The sequence below is a fragment of the Camelus ferus genome, chromosome 9 (assembly GCF_009834535.1).
Source record: "Camelus ferus isolate YT-003-E chromosome 9, BCGSAC_Cfer_1.0, whole genome shotgun sequence".
Taxonomy (NCBI): Eukaryota; Metazoa; Chordata; class Mammalia; order Artiodactyla; family Camelidae; genus Camelus; species Camelus ferus.
Genome location: NC_045704.1, coordinates 76,809,282 through 76,827,989, shown reverse-complemented (window position 1 = coordinate 76,827,989; position 18,708 = coordinate 76,809,282). Strand labels below are relative to the sequence as shown.

The 18,708-nt window shown below is 40.1% G+C and overlaps 1 long non-coding RNA gene across 1 annotated transcript in view; it reads left to right on the top strand.

Moving 5' to 3' along the window:
- The window catches only part of LOC116665917, a 74,942-nt gene that overhangs the window by 21,926 nt on the left and 34,308 nt on the right, over positions 1 to 18,708 (top strand). Inside the window, exon 2 of the long non-coding RNA XR_004322750.1 lies at positions 12,412 to 12,532. This is a non-coding gene — a long non-coding RNA (uncharacterized LOC116665917). The remainder of the gene's footprint in view (positions 1 to 12,411; positions 12,533 to 18,708) is intronic.

Below are 18,708 nucleotides of genomic sequence, written 5' to 3'. Positions count from 1 at the left end.
ATCCTTTTAGGAACATCTTCGTGTACATGACTGATGGCTTCCTCAGGGTGACTACCTGGAAGTAGAATTTGCCAGGTGAAGGGGCACTCTAGGGACACCGACACCGGCAGCTTGGGGGCTTCGCCAAGGGCTGTCGGTAGTCATCTAAAATAATGCAAGCGACGCTCTCCTGTGGTTTTTTTCTTTTAAATGATCCATAAGAGAATGCAATCAAGGCTTAGAATTTCACACACGTGCACAAGCATGCACACACGGCTACTAGAGAATCTGAATAACGAACTAGGACTGTACAGTTTAGAACTGCTTTCTCTCAAAATACCTTTTATTGAATGTATCTTTAATATTTGCTTTTCAGCAAAACGTAATGACAGCTGTAATACTAATAATTGCCAGGAAGTGTTTTTCCCTAATGCTCTGAGCGTTTGTGTGTCAAAGAGACTTTATACCCTTTCAAAAGAACAGCAAATATGGTGGGGTGAGGGTGGGGACAAAGTTGCGTCTCAAAGGCCTTCCTGTTTGTCGGGGAGATGCCGTAGAGAAGCCAGCAAGCATTCACTGGTGGCGGTGGGGCTGGCTGCCCGCCCCATCAGATTGTAGCCTTAAGAATACTGTGTCTTAATGATGGGGGATGTTTGTCGTTTTGCCTTTTAGTTTGTCTCCTGGGACCCTCATCTAACCTTCTTAGACATCCTGTAGTATTTTGGCTCTAGACTTGTGACATTTTGTCTTTTTCCCTGAAGGCACAGGGAGAGCGAGGGAGCCATCTGTGCTTGTCCTCAATACTGTGTTTAAGAGATAAAGAAGCAATTACTTCTCTCCTCAGGCAAGCTCTTTTTCTGTCCAGCCTCTGCCTTGATCTCTCTTCAGTAAACAGTAGAAGCAATGTAGCAGCTCCACAGCCGGAGAAGCCTGTGGCTGGCTGCTGCCCCCAACTACTTGAGACTGCATTCACAGAAACACAGCATATGGACTGAATAAAGTACCAGCCCCTTGTGCTCTGCAAGTCTTTGTCATGCAAACATTTCCTGTGTCTTATGCACTGGACACTGGGCCAAAATGTGGAGATTCAGGGCTAAAAAGACAGTCCCCACATTTAAGGAACTCAGACAAGGGAGACAGATGTGGCAACAAACAATTGTCCTATGATGTAATTATTTTAATGAATGTTTGTCTAAAGAGTAGGAGGTGGTTAAGGAGATGGAACACATGTGGGCAAACAACCAATGAGGTCTTGGAGGATAAATAGGTGTCTGCCCAGCAGGTGAGTGGAGGAGGGAATTCCAGGCAAGGGAACATCATGTGCAAAGTCATGAACCTGTCCTAGTTTGTAGGGTGTTGGGTGAAACATCAAGTATTCTAGTTTTCCTATTAAAATATGAGGAGTAGATGGCCAGGAAATGCAGTTAGAGGAGTAGGCAGGGGCAGGTGATGAGGGATCATATATGTCACATGTGGGGGAAGCTACTTGTCCCCCAATATTTGTTTTCTTCCTTCTTCAATTAGCAATAGACGTAGCTACTCGGATTAAAGACTATGCCTTAAGCTCCCTTGAAGGTAGGTGTGGCCAGGTAACTAAATTCTGTAAACAGAGTGTCACCTGGCTCCAGGGAGCCTGCCTTTCAGCCCTTAAAGACAGAGCATAAGTGCATCCTTTCTGTTTGTTTGTTTAGTCTTTGTCCCTTTCTCCACTGAAATTCTGGAAAGCAGATAATGTCATCCATGCAGAACAAGCAATGGGGGCTCTGAGTGGGGAATTGCTGCAGCTGACGTAGCAACGTGGTCAGCGCTGTAGGTGAGAACCGTCTCCTGCAGACACTGTGAAGGATGGTTAGGATGGGACGGATGAGAGGTGGGTGGAGCCACACGGTTGCATGGTGGTTTTGTACTGGGTCAGCTTAGTTAAACTGAAATTCGACTCCCAGAATTCCCTTTCCTGTGTGGTTCTCAGTTAGGACTGGCCTCAAGAGGAATTTTCGCAAGATTTGGAAGGGGAAAGTGAAGCGGCGGCCGTGTTCACATGGAAGGTTGGTGTAGGATCGGGCACTCCTACAGCCAGACACAGCTGGGAATCTGTGGGTTCACCTTTGCATGAGGCGGCAGCTGGGATGACGACTGTTTCCACTACAACCGATCTCCTCTTTTAGCTCCTCCAACCGCTGGGCCAGGTGTGGTTTAGATTCTTGATAGAGGGTGAAGGCTTGGAGGTGATGGGAGCCTGGCACCCAAGGTTTCCCCTTAGGTTCCAACTAACCCTTGTGGGTTCCAGTTGGTCCTTGCTCTTCCCACTTCCTGTTCATCTTCCCTCCCAACTGCCTGTCCTGCTGACTCCAAACCAGCACCAAATGAAGGGGCAACGATTGCACATAAATTCTTTAACCAGCTCGCCATTTTGCATACAGTCAAACTCCTATAACAAGTCAAATCTTATCACTCGGAGTTCTGCTTTTCTGACTGAATCCCGACTGAGACTGAGTATGAAGATGGTGAAGGCAGGGCTGTGACTTTCTTAATTACCACCGTGTCCCCAGAGTCTAGAACAGTGCCTGTAAGATAAGAGACGCTCAATATTTTTGGATAAAGCGCTGAGGAAGATGAATATGAGAGAGCTTGGGGAGGCAGAATCGACAGGACTTGGTAATTGCTTGGGTGAAGAATTGAGAGAAAAGACTGAAACGAGCAGAATCCTTTTTTTTTTTTTTTTTTTTTTTTTTGCCTTTGGCACCGGGGTGAAGATGGCGCCACATGCTAAGATAGGAAAGCCGGGAGGGGAATCAGTTTGGGGTGTGTTTTCCCAAAGGGCTCTTGCTGGGCTGCTGTTGAGCTGAATGAACTACAAGGTAGCCAGCACTTACTCACTAGTGCTTGTGTCCTTAGAGAGTTCTTAAGGCTGAGGGATTGGAGGTTGAATCAGACAGACACTGCAGTTCCTTCTGGCCTTAGACTCCTATGATAGTGGGGAGTTCTGCTTTGAATATACTGAATCTGGGAAGACTCTGGGATATTGCTTTTGGAGATAGGGAGTGAACTGAAATTCAGGTCACACGTCAGGAAAGAGTTCTAGTCTGGGGAATTCGTTTTGGGAGTCATCTGTGTAAAAGCAGTAGCTGAAGCAATGGGCATGATTAAAAGAGCGTGAGGGTGATTAAGAGACCAGATTGGAGCCGTAGGGACCCGCAACGTAAAAAGTCTGGCAGGAGAAGAGGAGCCTGCAAAGGACATGTAAGAGAGTCGTCCGTGAAGTAACAGGTACACTGGAGAGTGTGGTTCACAAAACTGAAGGATGAAATGGTTTTCAAAGAGAAGCACCAAACCCTGAGAAACGTCACTAAATACCAAATACTGCAGGTGGATGAAAACTTAGAAGTATCCCTGGAAAGAGTAGTTTCTGTGACACGTTGGGGTGAGAAACCAGAATGAAGTGACCTGGGGAGTTAACAGGTATTGGTGAGTGAAAACTATGCTTTTTTTTAAAAAAAACTGAAGTATAGTCACTTATAGTGTGTCAATTTCTGGTGTACAGCACAATGCCCCAATCATGCATATATACATACATATACACACATGTATTTTCATATTTTTTCATTAAAGGTTATTACAAGATATTGAATGTAGTTCCCTGTGCTATACAGAAGAAACTTTTTTTTAATCTATTTTTATATATAGTGGCTAACATTTGCAAATCTCAAACTCCCAAATTTACCTTTTCCTGGTAACCATAAGAAAGTTTACAAAGTCTGTAAGTCTATTTCTGTTTTGTAGGGAGTTCATAGTGTCCTTCTTACTCTTTTTTTTTTTTTTAAGATCCCACATATGAGTGATATCATATGGTATTTTTCTTTCTCCTTCTGGCTTCCTTCACTTAGAATGATGATCTCTAGGTCCATCCCTGTTGCTGCAAAGGCATTATTTTATTCTTTTTTTATGGCTGAGTAGTATTCCATTGTATAAATATACCACAACTTCTTTATCCAGTTATCTGTCAATGGACTGTTTCCATGTCTTGGCTATTGTAAATAGTGCTGCTATGAATATTGGGGTGCATCAAATTTTAGTTTTCTCCAGATAAATGCCCAGGAGTGGGATTGCTGGATAATATGGTAAGTCTATTTTTAGTTTTTTGAAGAATCTCCATACTGTTTTCCATAATGGCTGCACCAAACTACATTCCCACCAGCAGTGTAGGAGGGTTCCCTTGTCTCCACACCCTCTCCAGCATTTATTGTTTGTGGCCTTCTGAATGATGGCCATTCTGACTGGTGTGAGGTGATACCTCATTGTAGTTTTGATTTGCATTTCTCTGATAATTAGTGATATTGAGCATTTTTTCATGTGCCTATTGGCCATTTGTATGTATTCATTGGAGAATTGCTTGTTTAGGTCTTCTGCCCATTTTTGGAATGGGTTGTTTGTTTTTATTGTTATTAAGTTGTATGAGCTGTTTATGTATTCTGAAAATTAAACCTTTGTCAGTCTCATCATTTGCAAATATTTTCTCCCATTCCATAGGTTGCCTTTTTCTTTTGCTTATGGTTTCCTTTGCTGTGCAAAAGCTTATAAGTTTAATTAGGTCCTATTTGTTAATTTTTGCTTTTATTTGCATTGCCTGGGTAGACTGCCCTAGGAGAGCATTGCTCAGATTTATGTCACAGAATGTTTTGCCTATAAAACTATGCTTTTTTTGAAGCTTGGCTGTGAAAGTAAAGAGAGATTGGGGAAAGGAGTCAGAAAGCATGGTAACTGGGCAGAGAATAGTTGGAATAGGACTGTGGGGTTTAAAATTTCAGAGAGCGAGCTGTTCTGAATGAGGACAAGGTCTGAGTGTGGACTTGCCAGTGCGTAGTTGACAGCGAGTGGAGTGGAAGTCCCCTGAGTTGAGATCAAGGAAGTGGGGGCCATATGTAGAAACACAGTCAGTGTGGGCATTGGTCCCCTAGCAGATGACAAGATGGTGAGAAAAATGATAAACCCAAGTTCATGGTGAATATGAGGGAGTTGACAAGAGATTGGCATATCGCAGGGATGAAGAAGAGAACAAGTCATCATCTTCAGAGGGTGTGAGTCTCAAAGGACCATGGGGTCACTTGTTCATTCGGCACTCAACACCAAGTGCCTACAGTAGTGACCTGGGAGTAGGGCGGAGTGTAACTGGGGAATCACCTGCGGAATGGTAAGTGGGGTCCAGGAGCTAAAGCATCTTCACATAGGAAGGAGCAGCCTTAGAAAGGATCCAGATTTCCTCAGTGATTTTTAACCCTGGCGGCACATGAGAACTCCCTGGGGAGCTTTTCAAAAGCACCACTCTCAGGTCCTACACTAGTCTGGTTCTCTCAGCATCTCTGACAGCAGCATCAGTGGGGCAGCAGCATCAGTAGATTTTAAAGGCCCCCAGGGATTTCCATCGTGCAGTCAGGCTGAGCAAGGAGTCCTTCGGAATAAAGAGGTTTCAATGCTGAGGCTGGCGGGGGCCTCCAGGAGCTGGAGGTGGGGGGTGGGTTTGAGTGGCACCTGCAAAGGAGGCCCAGGTGCAGAGCATCTTACCATTGCCTGCAGCTGGGCGCTGGTGCGGGAGCCAGGACAGGGAAGGGAGGCAGGCCCCAGCCTTAGTTCCCACTGGGAAGCTACTTCTAGGAAATTCTGTCGTCAGTCCTCGGTACTACATTTGAAATGCACCAGGAGAAACTGGGGCATGTCTTGAGAGGGGAAATCAGAAGGAGCCCAGCTCAGGAAATCATGTCACGTTAGGAATGAAAGAAGAAACTGGGAGAAGGAAAACCTCTGAGTGGCCCTGACAACTGTCATCGAGGAGTTGAAAGGCTGTCCTATAGAGGAGTGATTAGATGTGTTTAGCTCCAGAAGGCAGGCCAAAGAGTAGCAATTCAGAGGAAGATGATTTCATCTTGGTTTAAAGGAAGACGTGTCTAACAATTAGCTTCCACCACATTTGAAAGGGTCACCATATGACATGGGGTGCTCTTCTAGAGTTTACCGAGAGGTTGAATGATCAGGTCTTTAAATGATTTAAGAACATTATAGCCCTACTCTGGACAGGAGGTTTGATATCATCACGATCTTTATGATCTCTTTCTAGTCTTAGATTCTAGAAAATTCTTCGATGTGAATATTAAAGATAATTAAAAAAAGAAACCTGAAAAAAATTCCTTGGTATATATTGACCTTGTCTTGGGCAAAACCAAGTGTTAGTCTTTTTTTTTTTTTTTTTACTGTAACATTGTATTTGAGAAATATAGGAGATAATATTAAACTATTAAGCTGGCAGGTTTTTTTTTTCCCCTTAAATCAATAATCCTTCGTTGTATATATTTATAGCTTAACACATTAATAGACCCTGACATTTTGAGAACGATCTATTAGTTAATCCTCACAGCGTTTCTGTTTATGTAGGTCAGTATTTTTACAGGAGAAACTTGAAAAACAGAGAAATCTATGCGACTTCAGGAAGGTCACAGCTTAAGTCAGCATGTAGCCAAAAATAACCAATTGCCATAATTTGACAGGTACACTTTTTGAGCAACAAACCCCAACTGAACACGTAACACAGAGCATACACGTAAATGCAGTTCCTGCTCAAATGGCTTTCCACGGAAACCAAGGCAGACGACAATGAGCACAGAAAGAAGGTGGCTTACGTCCTTTAGGAGAGGCAGTAGCGATAACGTCGTCTTCCATTGCTGGATTCTTTAAGGCCTTGGAAAGAAACTACAATATAACCCTTGAAAAATGACTTGACTGTAAACATGTTTGAAAATTTTGGAGAGATCAAAAAAAAAAAAAAAAAAGCGGTTTTAAGGAATAACTAGCCAAAAGCTAGGGGTGGCTTTAGGAGAAGGTAGTAGGGCTAATTACTAGATAATTTTTAGGAACTAGATGCAAAAACGCTCATATCTTCCCAGAGCTGCACAACATGGGGGATGGTGACTGGAAGAGCAGGAACTTGGTCTCCAAGGACGCAAAGCCTCCCTGTTTGGGGGGGGTGCAAGGAGAAGGCAATTGGCGACATCTGCAGGTGTTTAGGAATGCATAATTATTTTTATTTTTCAAGTTACTGTTATTATTTTGGTCCGTTCTGACCTTTTAAAGAGAGTAAACAGAAAATACGTTACAAACTATTAAGCATTTCTGAGAGGACCTGGGCAGAAAAAAGAGCACCCTGCCATTGATTAGGAGAGGTGTGGAGGTGAAGGACCCCTTCTCTGTGAAAACGAGGGTGCTGTCTGACACTCCTGAGAACACGGTACAAAATGAGGAGTCTCCGGGAAGTTTGGGGCACACAGGACCTGACTTTAGACTTCAGAGGAAGTGGAAAGTTTCTTCTTCAAATGAAAGATAGAAACAGTGTTGGATTCAGTGCTCATGGTTTAAGAACTGATGTTTATAGTGTGGGAAGAGGAGCTATCTGCTTATACTTAAGTTTTAAGCCTTATTCTCAATTGTGTGTCATACTGTTTACCAGTGGACTTACGTGTTCTATTACACTTCCATAGAAAGCGCTTGTGTTCTGAATGGTGGACTGACAGCTGTGGCACAGATACCCCCACCTGGACAGGTGGACCAGGTGACTGTGGCCCATGGAATCACACTTCCCTGGGGTATATATTCATCAAAGTACAGAAATGAGTGTGTCTCTAAGCAGCAAGTATAAGCCAAGAGCCCATCCTCAGACTCCGGCACCTTCACATTTACCTCCATCTCAGGCCTTTGGGTAGAGATCACTTTTCTATTTAAATAGATTGTCAATGAATAGGTGATATTTCACAGATTAAAAAATGTTTGGTGGTGAAATCAGGCAAAAGGAAGAATGTCCTTGTTGCCATCTAGGGTGACTGCAATGGAGACAAAGAATTAAGTAGAGGCGAGGGGCAGACCGTGGTCTGGGCTGATGGCCCTCTAACGCTGGTCTTCACCAGAATCACTGAAAAGGCTCATTCAAAAGTGCACAAACCCAGATGCTGCCTAAGAAGACACACAGCAGGCCAAGAAGCGTGTGCAAAGATGCTCAGCGTCAGCATCACTCTCCATCAGGGAACTGCAAAATAAAACAGCCGTGAGATATCACTGCAGACCTGTTAGAACTGTTAAAATTCAAAACCCTGGCAATATCAAATGCCAGTGAGAATGCAGAGCATCAGGGACTCTCATTCATTGCTGATGGGAGTGCGAGATGAACAGTCACTTTGGAAGACAGTCTGGCAGCTTCTTACAAAGCTAAATTCAGTCTTACCGTATGATTTAGTGATCACACTCCTAGGTATTGGCTGAATTGAGTTGAAAATTTATGTGCATGCAAAAACTTTCACAAAAAGGTTCACAGCAGTTTTAATTATAATTGCCAAAAACTGGAAGCAAGTCTTTTAACAAGTGAATGGATAAACAAACTGTGGTACATCCATACAGTGGAGTATTTATTACTCAGCAATAAAAAGAAATGTGCTGTCAAGCTATGAAAAGACAGGGAGAAACTAAATGTATATTGCTGAGTGAAAGAAGCCAGTTTGAAAAGGCTTCTATACACCACTTCAGTATCTTGCAGTAACCTATAATGAAAAAGAACATGAAAAGAAATATATGTATATATATATATATGACTGAAACACTATGCTGCACACCAGAAATTGACACAGCATTGTAAACTGACTATACTTTAATTTAAAAAAAATTTTTTAAAAAGACAATAAATTTGGGGGAAAAAAGTGAACCTTAATATGTGCAAATGAAAAAAATTATTTAGGAAGTCAGGGGATTCCAAGAAAGATTGTAGATTGTGATGAGAGAATTTAACTATGTTACAAGTGTATAAAACACTCTCTTTGAAGGAATAAGTGGCTTTGGAAATGAGTGGAGTCTGTAAGACCAAAGGCCAGAGGGTGTGAACATAATGCTGGACTCTAGTCAAAAAAGCTGTTTCTCATGGACATAAGCATTAATAATCCTGATACTGCTGTACATGTGTGCTGGGACCAAACAACTTAGTGAATGGATGGTGCGCAGCAGGAATCAAGTTTTTTCCTGTTGGAGTGGGAGACTTCAGAAAAGCGAGAGGATCATCCATATGGTAATGGGCTAGAATGTGAGGCTTTGGTAAAAACTCATGTTAATGTGGATGGTTAATATGGAAATATTTATAGATATATACATGCCCACACACACACACATGCACACATACACTAAAGGGGTATGTCAAATGTGCACAGAAGCCAACTAAAAGAACTCCCAGTGGTCAAAGCTTGAACATTTTAGCAACAAAATAAAGTAGCTTTAGATGATAATGCAACATATAAAATAAATTAAAATAAATATCCATGGTATAATTTATATCAGTGCACTAATGAATTGGGAAGAGATAAATTCCCCATCCAGACAGATTCCAAATAGATCATGAGATCCTCCATCCTAAAGGAGGGGCAGCATACTCCTTACTTATGGCTGTACAAAGTGACTTCCTTCCAAAGAGAGCAACGTGGAAAGGGGAGAAAGTAACTTTTCACTGGAGAAACACACTATCTCAGTCAATGACCAAGGTCAACAACAGTCCCCAATCATGTTGATGGTATGTACCCTTGATATGTTGTGATGAAAGTGGAACTTTACCTCAGATACCCCTCCCCAAAACTCAGAACCCACGGTATAATCATGAGAAAATCAGACAAATTCCAATAGACAGCCTTCCTACAAAACACCTGACTCATTTGCCTCAGAACTGTCAAGGGCATCAAAAACAAGTCTGAGAAACTGTCCAGCTAAGAGGAGCCTCAGGACACTTGACAGCTACATGCATAATGTGGTATCCTGGAATAGAAGAAGGGCATTGGGTACAAACAAAGGAAATCCGAATAAGCTACCGAAGTTGGTTAATAATAACATATCAATATTGGTTCCTTAATTGTAACAAAGGTACCATTCTAGTGTAAGATGTTAATAGGGGAAACTCTTTGTGGGGGGGAGCGCATGTATATGGTAACTCTCTGTATTATCACCTTAATTTCTATAAATGTAGAACTGATCTAAATAATAAAGTCTAGTAATAAATCAATTTTTAAAAATACAAATTCCCAGCTCTCACTCCCCAGGTGATTCTGATACCATATCAGAATATGAAAATTACTTATCTCAAAAATGCTTCAAAGCCAAGAGAAGCCTTAAATTCTTGACCTCTTACTGGGTCAGTATTTTTTAAAAATATACTAAAAAGCAAACATAAGATTGTAGTGAATTTTGCATATGTGGCTTTTCTGACATCTGTCTCCCTGGCTGGGTAGATCAGGTGCAGCAAGAAGCTGTCTGATGCTGGAGTGGGAGGCAAGTTCCATGTCACAGTAATGGTAACATGATGGGACGTAGATACCATGATGCCTTTTTGTCCATTTGCAACATATTTTAAAATGATTGGCCAACCAGATTTCTTTATAATGTAATTGTCAAGGTGTGTACCAGGGTTAGATATAATGAAGTATTGATATTTATAGGTAAGTGCCATTAATCATGATAAAATCATTCTGGATTTTAGGAGCAGCTGCAAATGGCTGGAGAGAACTGTCTGCTTACAGCTGAGTGTGAGTTATGGTCCGTGTGTGCACACTCTGCAAGCAGACAACAGCTGTTTGGTTGCAGGATGAAACAGGCCAATCAGGAATTATAGAATTATTATTTCTTTGCCCAGACTGTAATCAGAACTCCCTGGCTTCTGCAAGATTGGCCTGTAATGTGAATGAAGAGACAAGATACTACCCAATAGAAATAAGCTCTTTTCGCATGGTCTCTCCAGTTGGATTGAGCCACGTGGTTTTGAGTATGCTTTTGATCTCACCATGAAAGATGTTCTAGAAATGCTGAGCATGGCTGTCCATTGTATCTGTAGCATATCAGGAGGTGGTTACAACAGAAGCTGGATAGCAGAGAGCAGATGCAGACCTGGAAACCAATGATGATCATCTCTAGTCTGCAACTAACTAAAAACGGGGTGATCTCAAGCAAATTAATGACCCGGAGTCCTAGACTCAAGCCAGGACCCAGTAATGAGAATCCCCAGTTATGGGACTTAAGGGTCAGTCTTTTTTTTTTTTTTTTTTTTTTTAAGTATCCAGGTAATTCTAACGTGCATCCAGGTGCAAGTACCACTGACGAGTAACTGATCTGTAAGTTCCCTTCCAGACCTGAAGTGCAAACTGAAGACCTAAATTTTGGCAGATGACAAATCATCAGCTGTCCTAGCTCCTTCCCCTTATTACTTTCTTTTTTTTCTTTTTTTTTTTTTTCATTAGATCCTGCTTCAGCAGACATCTATAGCCTTAAATTCAGGATCTGGAATGATACATCCAGCCCAGGGCTGGCACTTCCCGCCTCCCAGGACAAGCTGGAACTGTGTGTCAGTCCCTTACTGCTCTTTCCTTATCATTTTAATGAACTTCTTGCTATTTAAAAATCAGCTTGGCAGTATGCCCTCTCTGGGCCCGTTTGCTCATTGCTAACAGCATTTATCACCCTAATTAGAATGAGTGTTGACTTTCATTTCAGTCCTATAATTTAGGGTGCAGAAGCTGCCAAGTTGAAGTCAGTTTTGTTTGTGGGATCTGAATCTTACCAAAGTGACCCTGACAGTTAAAACCTTGTGTAGGTTCCTATTTCTGTTCTATTAAAGGGTATTTTTTGCCACTAAAGGATTTTTCTACTATATTAAGGGATACTTTTCCTATTACTTAGGTTATCAATTATAATCATATATGTTAAAAGCTAATAATATTCCCCAGAATAAATTAATGAATGCATGATAACCTATCTCCATTGAAATATTTCATATATTCATATTATTATTATTTCATAACATCCAGGACATAGAATCATGGAATCTTAGGAGGGGAGTTATAGGGTTATCAGTTTCCTACAAAATAAAGAAATCTAACGTCGCCAAGTGAGCATGCATCTGTCTTCCAAACAGTTCCAATGACTATAATTTGTTACTATATTCATTCCTGAGTGATTTGTTTCTTCTAAGCAGTTATTTAAACTCTGAAATTTCCAATACATGTGCTAAATTCAAGGATTACAAGATTTGGGGGGAAAATCATGATTTATGTCCCCACAACTTAGTGCAGGAAGCAGGCAAGACACCAACTATAACAATACAATGAGATAGATACTCCTATAGGCATAGATTTTGGGGGGAGCTCCCAAACTGTGAAATAATTAATTTTTCTTGAGACTGGGAGAGGGGAAAAAGATCAGGGAAGTTTCACAGAGGAGATGTTATATGAATTAGATGTTAAAGAATGAGTAGATTTTCAGGCGGAAAAGATAGAATAGAAAGAAGGTAACAGTGGTACAATATGGTATCTCATGATTAAAACCTCATTTTATCCTTGGTATCCCTCTAATTATTTCTCTCTCCCTTTCCCTAAGACAAGAAATAGTTTTGTTACTCAAAGTATGGTCCATGAACCAGGAGCTTGAAAGACTGTAGACTCTCAGATTCCACCCCAGATCTACTGAAGCAGCATTTGCACTTTGACATGATTCCCAGGTAATTTGTGTATATATGTATATGTATATGTATATGTATATGTATATGTATATGTATATGTATATGTGTGTGTGTGTGTATATATATATATATATATATATATATATATTATATATACAAATAATACATATATTAAATTTGAGAGGCATTGGGCTACATCTTGTGTCTCCATCTCTTTATCTCCCATTTAATCTTTTAAAAAGAGTTATTGTATTTTATAACGAACTATTGCATGTATATAGATAGTTTTAACAATCAAATAATTCTGTGAGGTTCTTAACAGAAAGTGGCAGGCCCCTTTTCTATCCCTCCCCATCTCCAACTAACCACTTCCTAGAATCAGGCACTTTTACATCTTTTAGCTATTTATTCTCATATTTACCTCCAGCTCTAAACTTAATATGGTCATATTACTATTTATAGATTTATCCATTTTAGAACTAACCTATATGTCTTATCACTGATGGTAAGAATTTAACTTTTTTACATTACTACTTTTAGTTTCCTTCCTTCCCCTCCTTCTGAAATAATTATGTATTCAATTTTGGTTAAACTAATATTTAGTGTTAATAGTGTTATGACTATAAACATTGTTCATTAAACCAAGTAGTGTACTTTAAAATTTTTTCCCTAGAGTTAATTATTGCTTGCTTTTTATTTTTTTAGGGGTTTTTTAGTACCTTTATCTATACCTAATCTTCCTTATCTCTCCAGTGGAACTATAAAAATCCTCTGAACATAGACAAACTATTCTATCAGTTCCATTTGTTTTCCTTGGAGTCCTTTCTTAAATTCCTGTTTCCTCCTATTCTAATCTGGGCTGGCTGCTCTATAGTCAGCTGACACAGCTGTCATCCTAGGACCTCCTGTTCCTATCATCTTGGAAAATTCTTTTGCCTTTCTTATGTCCTGAATTCTCAGTATCTAGGATCTCATGATCTTCTGCTTTGCGGCTTAATCTTTCATTTTTGTGGGGCATATCCTCCAAAAGCTTCTGGAAAGAGATGCATGCCAGGTATATGTCTGTTGGCATTCAGTACTGTTCATGGTCAGCCTCCTCCTGTATGTAGACACGGGAATTCTGGGAACTACGTTTCCCAGAATTCTTTGTCAGCAACGTTCTTGTTTAGAGTAAGCTAATGAAAGTACTCGTAAAGGATTTGAAAGGAGGAAGTGAGATAGAGTTTATTCTTCTTTCATAAGAAATAGTGATAGATTAATGTGAGCTTCTGCAAGTGGCTTTCTCACATTCACTTTAGACCTAGCCACGGTTGCTTTACCAGCATCTTTATGTGATTTCCTGATTGATGGGCAGCTCCTACCCACTTCTCTAGACCTTTCAACAATATGAGATCACTGTATTAGATCACTTCCTGCTTAGACTACCTATAACAGATTTTTTTTCCAGGCTGAACACTTACCAAGGGTGGTTCCAAGAACAAGATCTTTGAAAATAGGAATGTAGGCTTTGTTATCGGAGTTGCTATATTTGAAGTAGTGGTGACCTACTTAGTAGTGATATTGATTAATGACAAAAAAGTTACATAAATTACCTGTATTGCATAGAATGAAGTGCCTAATATTAAGGGTACAGTTTTGGGAGACCAAGGGATTGCTGTAATATGTGGATATTGTTGGAGTGAGAACTACAGGGCGTGTGAGGTAGATTAAATATTTCTCAGTGCACTGGAGAGATTACAGAAAGAAGTGATGACCTCAAGATTCTAAAATGTCTACTTAAGACACTGTCAGAAAATCAGAGTGCTACTGTGACTTCCGCAAAATAACTTCTTTTAGAATTACAGGACCAACGTAACCAAACACCAGACTAAAATTTTGCTCTTTTACGCACTAAAGAATTGCAAAACAAGTGAATTCACTGTTTTATGAGATCTACTATATGAAAGTTAAAATTAGCAAAGAGTGTGTTATGGTCTGAATCGTATCACCCCAAAATTCATATGGGGAAGCCCTTACTCCCTATGCGACTCTATTTGGAGACAAGTTCTTTAAAGAGGCAGTTAAGGTTAAATGGGGTCATAAGGGTGGAGCCCTAATCCAACATGACTGATGCCCTTAGAAAAAGAGGAAGAGACACCAGGGAAGACTGGCACAGAGTAAAGACAACATGAGGACACAGGGAGAAGGCAGCCATCTGCAAGGCAAGGAGAGGGGCCACAGGAGAAATGAAACCTGCCAACACCTTGATCTTGAACTTCCACCCTCCAGAACAATAGGAAGTGAATTTCTGTTGTTTAAGTCACCCTATCAGTGGTATTTTGTTATGACAGCCTTAGTAAAATAATACATCCTATCAGAGGATACTGCCTCTATCAAAACTTGGGGAAAGGCATTGGCCACAGGAGCCCCAGCTTTCTTGGAAAGCTCTCTGCTCTCTGTCATTAAAGACTGGGGCTGACAGCTGAAGATGCTGACATAGAAATGGGCTCTTTGATTTCAACGTGGATGACGGATCTCAGAATCACAGACCAAGTAGATACTGCCAAGACAAGACTGACTAGTGATAATCAGAATGGTTTAATTACAGACATTTTTGAATATGGCCAAGTGATCATGGTGTCCCTAAGACTGAAATAGATGGGCAGTTTTACTTTTATGTAACAAGGTTTTACTTTATATATAAAATGTAAAAGTTCTAGGTCTGTGAGTAGAGGCTTAATTTTAATCACAATGGAGAGTTAATGCTATTCATCCTATTTCCAGACCTGAGCCAGTTCTCAAATCTGGAACTCTTTGAACAGTAGGAAAAGCCTGTCTTCTGGAGGAAGAAACCTGTGACATTGCTACAGCTGTATATTGTAAATCTTCTACAGAAAAATGTCCAGACTTTTCTGGGATTACTATATACTGCCTCTGAGCTGACACTATTTTCTAGGGTTCCAAAATGCCAGAATGGTCCACAGTTAGGGTAGAAGTCCATGCAGGTCTGATGATGATGTAGATTTTATTACTTTTGCCAAATATTCCATTTTCTCTCCCTGCAGTGCCTTCAAGATGGCGGAATTATATGTTGAACCGCAGAGTGGCATGTGATTTGCTTTGACTATGAAATGCGGGCAGTAATGACATATGTCATTTGGGGCAAAAGATTTAAGACACTTTTTTTTTTAAATTGAAGTATAGTCAGTTATAATGTGTCAGTTTCTGTGTACAGCATAATATCCTAGTCATGCACATATATACCTATATTCGTTTTCATATTCTTTTTCTTTAAAGGTTATTACTAGATATTGAATATAGTTCCCTGTGCTGTACAGAAGAAATTTGTTAGTCACATTTTTTTAATGCTTTTCCATGTTTCTTTTCCCTCCCTTACAAGACAGGCAATGCTCCAGACAGCAGCTACTAGCCTGGAGTGAAGACACTGTAGGGTAGAGCCATATCTAACTAATGATAGCTTGTAAAATGAATAAGAAATTATGATTTGTTTTTGTAAGGCACCGATTCCTGTGGTTATTTGTTATTGTTGCATAACATAGACCATTTTGACAAATGTAGGTGGTAAGTGGAGTTTTGCCCCAAGTCTCCATCACAGTGGGCCCACTGGATCCACAGTTGTGTCTTGTGGTTATTTGCCCAGGACCTAAATGGATAGTTGGAATAGACATATTAAGAAACTAGCAAATATTCACTCTGACGTGCGGTTTAAGGTTTGTTACAATAGAATGGACAAATTTGTAAACCAAAAGCAATATTGAATCCTAGGGGAACTGCAGAGATTAATGTTACCATCAAAGACTTGAAAGATGCATGGGTGGTGATTCCTACAGGCAAACCTCAGAGGTATTGCAGGTTTGGTTCCAGACCACTGCAGTAAAGCCAGTCACGTGAAGTTTTTGGTTTCCCAGTGTAAAAGTTACGTTTACACTGTACTGTCTATGAAGTGTGCACTAGCAATATGTTTTTAAGATGTGCATGCCTGAATTTAAGAATATTTTATTGCTGAAAAATGCTAATCATCTGCGCCTTCAATGAGTTATAATAGTAACATCAAAGATCACTGTTCATAGATCACCACAGCAAATACAGTGATAATGAGAGAGTTTGAAATATTGTGAGAATTACCAAAATGTGACACAGAGACAAGAAGTGAGTAAATGCTGTTGGGGAAAAAAATGGTGTCATAGACTTGCTTGATGCAGGGTTACCACAGCCTTTAATTTGTAAAAAAAAAAAAAAAGAAGTAATCTGTGAAGCAGAGTAAAGTGAAATGCAATGAAACAAGGCATGCCTGTTACTTCTTCACTTGTCTTGTCCATTTGGCCTGTGCAGAAGACAGATCTATCCTGGATAATGAGAGTAGCTTATTATAAACTTAATTAGGTGATGCGTTTTATTTCTTCTGTTGTTCCTAATATTTTCTCTTTGCTGGAATAAATCAGCACAGCTCCTCACACCTCGTATGCAGCTGTTGGTCTGGAAAATACTTTGTTTCCTTAAACTGAGTAGCGAAGACCAGCAGAGCAGTTTGCTTTTACGTGACAGGGACAGAAATGCATCTCACTGTCTTCTTACCTGATTACTGCCCCAGATCCAGCAATGCATCCTCTACTTGCCGACTTTGAGTTGGGCCTCTCTTGATTCTGTGAAGAAGAATGGCTCTGCCTCTGCTTCTACTACCTCTGTAATTCTAGGTTTCTGGAATTTTTGTTTGTTCATTAGTTTTTTTTTTTGTTTCCCAACTCTGGCTGCCTGTATGATTCGACTCACATCCCATCAAAAAGCCTGTCAAAGGCATTTGTCTGATGCCGCCTTGTCTTAACTTCATCACATCTATAGATTTATTCTTTTTAGGGTAGTGAGCATATTGGTAATCAGAAATTCTCTATAAAGATTTGAAAATTTGTTATTGTGAGAAAATTACACTTTCTAGGGAACTCCACACATTTCTACTTTAAGGGGAAAAGTAGAGAAACATTAGATCTTTTAGAAATTCTTGAGTGGATCTGATGCAGCTCACAGGGAAGAACTGACACTCCAGCTGCTCCTTAGAGTGGTGAGATATTACAGCAGGGATGCTGGGAATGGAAGACAGACAGGAAGCTGAGGGAGCCGGCGTGTGTGAAAGTTGAGACACACACACACACAGGGGTGGGAGAGAGAGAGAGAAGGTGCAGAAAGATGGGAGACTGAGAGAAATAGGGTAGATGCTGCTGTAGGTGGAGGAGATAGATAAAAGAGGTGATAGAAAAAGAGAATGTTACAGATGTTCACTGTTAATTAAGAATGCATTCCCCACTATCTTACTTACATGTCAAAAAAATTTTTTTTGAACAAGAAACCATGTTGAGGTGATAATTTAGGAACTGGGCATTTATGTGGGTTACATTTGTATATCTTTATTCTATTTCAGTGGGGTCTGGTAGAGAGGAAGTCAAACATGTGCCTAGTCTGTCCTTTTGAACTGGTTTTGAATTACACACTGAAAAACATCTGGATGGCTTCCTACTATCTTCTCATTGACTTTAAGGGTCATTCCCTTTTATTGCCGTATTTAACTTGTTTATTCCAACTTGAATATTAGGATCATTCTTTATAATGGAAAATATGGAAACAAAAGTGGAGGTGTCTTCTCTCTACTCTGTGTTGAGATTGTGCCATGTTACACAAGCTCTCATTGCTCTTAGTTTGTGGGCTACTTATGGAGGCTTTTAGTCTTCTGACATAATTTTTACAGATACAGAATTAAGGAAAACAGATACTGTTTCTACAAAGCCTATACTTGTAAGTATTCATTACAGGTTTTATGTGTCTATGTCTATTCTTTTTTTTTTAATGTATAGTTTTAAGTTTGAGCTAATCAGAGAGATTTTATGCAATCTTATTTATTACTTTAAATGTCTCTACCTTCCTCCAACAAAGGACAGGATATCTAGGACTATATACCTAAAATTTCATACTTTTAAAATACCTGAGCCCTCTTGTGACAAATTCCTCTTTAGGATCTCTGATCATATCCATCTTTTCTCTAAAATAATCAAATATCCTATTTTCTCAAGCACCTGGTGCATGTCTAACAGTTTGCAGCTTTCTTTTCTTTCCCTATTAAAGATTCTAAATTCCCTAAAAAACTAAAAACAGAGTTACCATATGCTCCAGCAATCCCATTCCTGGGCATATATCTGGAGAAAACTCTAATTCAAAAAGATACATGC